This window comes from Anabrus simplex, chromosome 10 (assembly GCF_040414725.1).
Source record: "Anabrus simplex isolate iqAnaSimp1 chromosome 10, ASM4041472v1, whole genome shotgun sequence".
In the NCBI taxonomy this organism is placed as follows: domain Eukaryota; kingdom Metazoa; phylum Arthropoda; class Insecta; order Orthoptera; family Tettigoniidae; genus Anabrus; species Anabrus simplex.
In genome coordinates, this window is record NC_090274.1 from 77,992,596 (window position 1) to 78,000,237 (window position 7,642).

The following is a 7,642-nucleotide window of genomic DNA, read 5'->3' on the forward strand; positions in this document are numbered from 1 at the left end:
TGAGCAGCTCCTGATTTTAAAGCAGACTTTTTGAAAATCATTGGAAAGATGTGTAGAGAGATTTCCAATATTTTGGTACGATTTTCACATTTTCTTCATGTAGTTCGAAATTTTATGCTAGGTAATATATAACAGCTCTTATTGTTCAAAGTCCCTCCACTGCATGGCATCTGGTGCCTGCTTTTTTCACTGTTACTGCTACCCTATCCTAACCAGATTTAGGCTATGAGCATGGCTATCTTCCTTTTGTCATGTGCCAAAGAGCTCCAACCCATTTCTTCAAAATATTGATTCGAGATGTCTGTCTTCTTCTAAGTCCTCTTTTTTCTAAATTTTTTCTCAAAATATTACTTGTAACAGACAGTACATTTTAGGAGTCCTCATAATGTGATACATGTGTTTCAGCCCCTTGAGTTTAATTGTCTTGATAAGCTGAAGTCGACGGCTTGTTGTGTGGGGTACACCACTTTCGGCAGCCCTGAAGATGGTTTTTATGGTTTCCCATTTTCATATCATTTATATGCTGGGGCTGTACCTTAATTGAGGCCATGGCTGCTTCACCAGTATCACCAATTTTGGCTTAAATACATTCTGTTTTATAAGTGCACTGGTCTGGCTTGTTCATCTTGTTTAATGAATATAACCGGGTTCTCAGCATGTCCTCTTGGAAACGAATTGCAGTCTCTGTTAACCAGGACACAATCTCTCACTTGTTATTGTTTGAGAGTCATCAGTCGAAAGACTGGTTTGGTGCACCACTTCATGTGCCCCTATTCTCTGGTACCATTTTTATCCCTAAATAACTACTACATCATACGTCTACTCCAATCTGCTTGTCATATGCATAACTTGGTTTACCCCTACTGTTCTTACCAACTACACTTCTCTCAAAAACCAACTGAACAAGTCCTGTGTGTCTCCAGATATGTCCTATCATTCTATCTCTTCTTGTCAAATTTAGCCAAATTGATCTCTGACCAATTTAATTCCATATCTCTTCATTCGTGATTCGATCTACCCAGCTCACCTTCAGCATTCATCTTTAACACTGTATTTCATAAGATTCTACTCTTTCTTTTCCTGAGTTAGTTATCGTCCATGTTTTTCTTCCATACAACACCATGCTCCAGACAAATGTGTTCAAAAACATCTAAGTAATCTCTTTATCACTGTTTGAAAGGTGCATATTTCTGTTCTGAAGAATGGCTTTCCCTGCTTGTGCTAGCCTGTAGTCTGCATTTTATGTCCTTATTACGTCTGCTGTCATTAGTTTATTTGCTACCCAAGTAGCAATATTCATCTATTACCTTTAGAAGTTCATTTCCTAATCTTTTTTTCCTGCATCAGCTAACTTCGTTCTACTGCACTCCATTACTTTCCTTTTGGATTTATTTACTTTGGTCTTGTACTCCTTCCACAAGACTCTGTCTGTACCATTCAACAATTTCTCCAGATCTTCTGCAGACTGAGATAACAATATCATGAGCAAACTTCAGAGATTTGAGTTCCTCTCCTTTAATTGTGATATCCTTTCTAAATTCCTCTTTGATTTTCTTTATTGCCTCCTTCTTCAATATGAACATTGTAAAGGAGGGGGAACCTCCCGCCTCGCTTATGGAATACTGCTGCTTTCTCGAAGTCTTCAGTTCTTATCACAGCAGACTGATTTTTGAGCACATTGTAAATTATTCTTCTTCCTCGGTTTCTGATAATTAATGCTTTTGTTGTTCTACGGACACTATGTATGTGTGCTTGTCATTCTTATTTCAGTCCTCTAAGATCAGACATAGCCAAATTGATGACCTCCAACTCAGTGTCACATTGTCTTTCCATACTAAACTAATCGTGCGATATTTTTCACACTTGTCAGCACTGGCTTCCATGGGAATAGATATAACATCATTCGTCCAAAAATCGTGTTGCAATTCTCATTTTGCATGCATCTTGCACACTAAAGGGTATAACCTCACCATGCTGGTTTCTCTTAAGGCTGTCAGTACTTCTTAGGATATGTCATCAATTCCTGGTGCCTTGTTTATTCTTAGGTCTTTCGAAACTTCTCAAAGTCTGACCTCAAAATTGGGATTCGCATTTCATCAGCATCAAAAGCCTCTATTGTTCCAGAACGCTATCATGGATATGTACCTGCCATATTTCTGCTTTGTCTTTTTTTCCTAGAAGTTTTTTTCCATGTGAGCTCTCCTTAAGGGGATTTGCTTGGATACAGCAGGAAAGATGCACATACAAAATGAGCCCAATCATTGGACTGCAGTTTCATACAATTATCAGCACTCTGTTGACTATGTTCCTCCATATCCAATCCATCGGCAATGTTGTGTCACTCATCACTGCTCTTTCTTACCAAGTTTTCCTTTCTCCAAAGGCTTCCTTGATTTTCCTGCATGCAGTTCCTACCTTTCCTAGGACCATAAAGCCTTGAACATCCTTGCACTTCTCTTTCAGCCATTTTTCCAAAGGTGGTTTTATGTGGTTTCCCACTTTTAAACCAGGCAACTTCTGAAACTATACTTTAATTAACATATTGGAACATGGCTAATAGTCTAACCTGCAGGGACAGAAAACTGTTTATTTTTAGAAATTCTGTTTTCATTTTGTATAATGAGGATTGGTCTAAAAGTGGCGTTTTTTCAAAGCTATATACGTTACAGGTCAATGCCTAACTGTTCATTTACTGTTTCTCAGTCTTTGGTAGTGAATCATTGTGTGATAATTTTTGCAGCATCTCTCCAGTTGGAGTGGAATACCGCATTTTTCACATAGCCACCTCACTTTGAACTTTATTTTACGACCCTCACATACTTTGCGGGGAAGGATGTTTCTTCCTTCCTGTTGGAGGAATAGGCACTGGAAAATGTCCCCATACAATTGCCTGAAGCCTCAGGTGGATGTGTTGACTGGACGTTCTTCCTTTTGTTGTCCTAGACAGGAGAGCAACACTCTGCAACAATGGCTCAGCAAATGCTGTGAGAAATTCTTTATAATGCAGCCGCCTGCCAGTAACCTTCATGAACACAATGTATGAATTGAAGATTGCCATATCCAATAGATACAGCATTACCTTTTTATAACCTTTGATAATCCATCACGTTACGGGGAAACACGCAAGGACTTGGTCTTGACGATAAACTGCATTCATTTTCCGGTTGTATCCTCCAATACCCTTGGGGTTTTTCACTACTTCCTCTCCTCCACCTCATTATATTTGAATTTTCACATCAAAGTCCAAGTCCTTATCAACATTTGATAGTAAGTGCATATCTTTTCTGTCCTTTCATTTTATGACAAAAATATTATTAGCTGTCATACTAATAGCCTCACCTTTCATCAGTTTTACTGTGTGGAACTCTGGAGGCACATTCTTCCTGTTACAGCATACGGTGCCCACAGCATGAGTTCCATTCTCCAACAAGTTGTGAAAAAGTTCAGGAGAAACGTACCACTTATGAAGATATGCAACCTAGGTTGAAGTTTGCTTCCATTAGTTCCAGCACTGCTGCTTTTGTTGCTGGAATAACACTCTGTTTGCCTTGTCTGGTATAAATTTTGAACTAGGGAGAGCATCCAGAAGCACTTTCACAGAGTTTATAACATTTAGTAACAAACTTGGCTTTTTTGGAAGGATTGTATTGCCCAAATCAGAGTCTACCTAGAAATTTCATAACACTGTACTCAATACCTATATCTCAGTCGAAATTGTAGATATTCTGAAAGTTTGTTTGCAAATATGAAATAACTGGTGTGATTTTTCTTAGACGGTCATTTGGATCTGTAAATATGTCATTAGAAATGTGCAGAAATTGTGAAATTTTAAAGAATAGTTCAGATGCCATAGTCTCTGAATATATTTTACTTTCTGAACCTTCCTGTAGGAGCAGCACAATTTGAGGTTAGGTTTTCTTACCCGATTCATGAGAACATCAGCAAAAATACACTTTTATCTCTTCAGCCATGCAAGGATACCATTTACTGTCACATTGCTGATTTTTTTTGCATCAAATTATTTGCCTGGAAAGCAGCATAGTCATGGGTTCCTATCGTAATTATTTCCCAGAACACATCCCTAAGAAATTCTGAATGCACTAATACAGTCTTCTCAAAACAATGGCACTGAGACCAGAAACACCTGTGAATGGAATTATTTTCAGTGTATTGGAAGTGTTTGACGAGTTCCATGTAGAAGATCCATCTTGTAAAGCACTCACGCCACTTCTCTCTTCGTTAACATCGTCCATGCTGTCTTTATCACTAGAATCATTTTCCCTAACACTGTCAGTATTAATGTAAGAAAGAGAACAGTCTTCTGAAGGAAGATCATTCTCATTATCATTTTCTAACCACTTCTAACCACATAATCATCAGCCATGTTTGTTAACTAACAAGCACAAGCAGGTAGCATTTTGTTCCTTTATACAGTACTCTGTGCTCTGGGAAGGGTGGATTCCATTTGCACTAGTGTCCAAATGTTAAGCAAAAGGTTACGAGTAAGCAGGGCAACAGGAAATAGACCGCAAATCACACGACATATGCAGCTGTTCAACGAGATAAACTACATTTTTGTTTCTATATTGAACTGGGATTACAGAGATAAGTTTTTTAAGGTTCAACGTTTTCAGTAGAAATTACAAGTTGTATGAGATTTTATTTACAACGTTTATTTGACAATGGTACCAGTTTCAATATTGAGATGTCATCATCAGCCATAAAATACATTAATCATACAATTGAGAAAGGATATGATAATTAAAATTGATGTTATGACACATGAAAACCTACATAGTTTTTTAACAATGAAAGAATAAAAGGTGCTGACATGTTATCGACATATAAATATCTTTTAAAAGGCTTGTTTACACTGTGAAATCTTATAGCAATCACTTCATACACTGTTTTTGTTTATCAGTTTATGTGCTAATACTCAAATCATCGCATGTCATATTTACGGTTGTGTTTGAATCTTTAGTGATAATTTGTCCATCCTTTAAGACACTTGTTTTTCAAATGTTGTCAAAGTGAAAACGTAATTTTAGTTGATAATACCTTGTTCATATAAAGAACTTATAGAAATATGCGTTAGTATACCTCATTACACTCATTGTCTCGAAAGGCTTGTTGTGTTAGTTAAAATAATACAATGATGTATTAATTTAATTATAAAGTTAGAAATGGTTAATGGTAATTGGTTGTCCTTCCGTCTTCTCTTCTGATGTAATACAGGTGAACTGAAATTTTCCAGTTCAATCGGAATGATTTGAATCAGCCTGTAGCAAAATAAAAACAAAGAAATTATAAGTATTAAAATATAATGGGCCTGGACAAGTTAACGTGTGTGTAATGTAAGGTGTGTGTGGCTCAGCTTGGACAGCTTCTCAGAAGCTTCAGTTTGTGAGAAGGTACTGGCTAATACTTCCAGGTGAGTGTAGTGAGGTAGGTTATATCTGGCGGGGAGAGGGGAAGGGGAAGAGTGGGTTGGGGGAGGAGAGGATAGGAAGAGGGGTTTAAGGCAGGTCCTGTGAACAGTGTGGTAGGGGTTTGTAACATGATAGTGTATTGTGTATTGCGCTAAATATTGACTGTCTATTCGGAAGATAGACGTATCTAAAGACATAAAAAAATCAAAGAGAATATTAGTTTTTCTGAGATTATTTTCATGTTCGAATTGAAGTTTAAGCGATATCTGCATATATTTTTAATGTGCTCTGTAAATGCTTTATCATACCTGTTATATTTAGGTATAGGGCAAATTGTATTTGATTCTTTATTTAAATTTTCTTTATTTAGCGGTATACTGAATGCCCGGTTTACCATGCTGCTGTAGGTAGCACATTTGTGTGCTTTGGGATGGAGAGAATCTTTATTGATGGTAGTAGCTCTCTGTGTCGGTTTCCTGTAAATATTGTATTCTATAGAAGAAAGAAGTCTGTTTAACGTGAGATCTAAAAAAATTATGCTTCCATTTGACTCAGATTCCAGAGTGAACTTTATATGCGGATCAATAGTGTTTAAATTGTTAAGGGAGGAGGCTGCATCAGTAATTCTTTCGTCAAGGATAACGAGAGTGTCATCTACAAACCTGGCCCAAAATTTTATGTTTGCAAAGTCACTATTGTGATTAATTGCCGTATGCTCTAGATAGTCAGTGTATATTTCTGCTAACATCGCTGAGGCCGGCGACTCTATAGCCAAACCATCCTGCTGATATGTGCAATTGTTAAAATGGAAGAATTTTTTTTAAACTACTAGTTTCAAAATTTCCATGAAATCTTGGATCTCAAATTTACTGAGGTTACTATAATTATTTAAATTAGTTTGTATAATAGGAAAATGTTTCATAGTACTGATACTCAGAAACATATTTGTTATGTTGTATGATTGTGATGAGTGGAATGGCTGTATTTTAAAGCTATCTCAGCTTTTAATTAACTCATTGGTATTTTTCACAGACATATTCGACGGAAAATTATAATTCTTTCTTAGAAATTTCTGGATAAATTTCGTTAATTTACACAATGGGATTGGCCTATAATTAATGATGGGTCGTATGGGGATGCCGGCATTATGGATTTTAGGTAAAGCTTTCCCTACTGGCAGTCCGGGGTTCATAGTTATTAGTTTTGTCTTCTGTTCAGTAAATAAAATGACGTCTTTTTTAAAGTTGATTTTAGGAGACGTTGTATCTGTTGTTTCGAATCTTTTTTAGTCACCGTAAAAGAGCTCTTGTTGAAAAATTCTTCAGTTCTTTCAGTGCTTCAATGCTTCATTCACTTGCATCAGTTCTTTAACTCCCATTCGAATCTGAACAAAATTTCTTCGATTTTTAATTAATGTCTTTAGATTTGTCAATCTTCCAAATAGACGGTCAATATTTAGAGCGATACACAATACTCTATCACGTTACAACCCCTACCACACTGTTAACAGGACCCGCCTTAAATCCCTCCTCCTATCCTCTCCTCCCCCAACCTAATCCTCCCTCTCCCCCACCAGATATAACCTACCTCACTACACTCTACCTGCCAGTATTAGTAAGTACCTTCCCACAAACTGAAGCTTCTCAACACGCTGTCCAAGGTGAGCCACATATACCATATGTTACACACAATTTAGGTTGTCCAGGCCCATTATATTGTAATATTTATAATTCTTTTGTTTTGTTTTTGCCTCAGGGTGATTCAAATCCGTCCGATTGAACTGGGAAATTTGAGTTCACCTGTATTACATCAGAAGAGAAGACAGAAGGACAACCAATTACCATTAACCGTTTCTTACTTTATAATTGAATTAATGCATCATTGTATTATTTTAACGAACGCAACAAGACATTTGAGATGAGTGTAATGAGATATACTGTACTAATGCATATTTCTATCAGTTCATTACATGAACAAGGTGTTATCAACTAAAATTACGTTTTCAGTTTGACAAAATTTGAGTAAGAAGTGTCTTGAAGGATGGAAAAAATTAGCACCAAAGATTCAAATGCAACCGTAAATATGACGTGAGGATTTGAGTATTAGCACATAAAGGGATAAACGAAAACAGTGTATCAAGTAATTGCTGTAAGTTTTTACTATTTTCAAAAGACTTTAATAACGTCGATAACATGTCAAAACTTTTTAATCTT